This window comes from Limulus polyphemus, unplaced genomic scaffold, assembly GCF_000517525.1.
Source record: "Limulus polyphemus unplaced genomic scaffold, Limulus_polyphemus-2.1.2 Scaffold3260, whole genome shotgun sequence".
Lineage (NCBI taxonomy): Eukaryota > Metazoa > Arthropoda > Merostomata > Xiphosura > Limulidae > Limulus > Limulus polyphemus.
In genome coordinates this window covers 17462-18286 of record NW_013668870.1, presented here as the reverse complement: position 1 = coordinate 18286, position 825 = coordinate 17462, and positions in this window count along the sequence as shown.

The window sequence follows — 825 nt, the reverse complement described above, 5'->3', positions numbered from 1 at the left end:
TGTACATAATATTTACTCCTTGTAGTCAAGGTGAAGGTTGTCCAGGTAAAATATTCAGTCCTTGTAGTTGAATACAGTATTTACTCCTTGTAGTCAAGGTGAAGGTTGTGCAGGTAAAATATTCAGTCCTTGTAGTTGAATACAGTATTTACTCCTTGTAGTCAAGTTGAAGGTTGTACAGGTAAAATATTCAGTCCTTGTAGTTGTACATAATATTTACTCCTTGTAGTAAAGATGAAAGTATAAAATTTCTGTATTTTAACATTTTTCCAATGAGTTCATTTGTTGACGCAAGTAAAACACTTTTGAATATCAGCATCAATCCGCAGCTCCAAACATTAATAACTAGGCTATGCTAAGCCTGATCCTTATAATGACAACCTGCCAATAAAAACACAAAGTTAGAGCCGAAACGACATCTTGAAAACGAAGCAAGTGATATTTACACTGCTCCTTTAAATTTCAAAACTGAAATTTTAGAGATTTTTTTTTCAGGTTTGGAACCCTCTAGACTAATCACTCACCAGTAGAAAAAAGAAAACACGTTCTACATAAAACGTAACTTACTTCAAAACACAAGGTATCGGACTCAAAAGTACAAATAGGCCTAATCTAAAAGTTGAAACCTTAAATTAACTGTAAAAATGTCCTTTTGAATTTTAAATCAACATCAAGAATCTCTGATTATTAGCGTGATTAGTAATATCACTGTTCAGTGCACAAAATCAACTAATATTTGTGCACATCAGGCAATAACAAGACAACTTATTGGAAGTAAGGCATTGCAAGCAGCATGGTATCGTATCCTCAGAGGATCTGTATAAT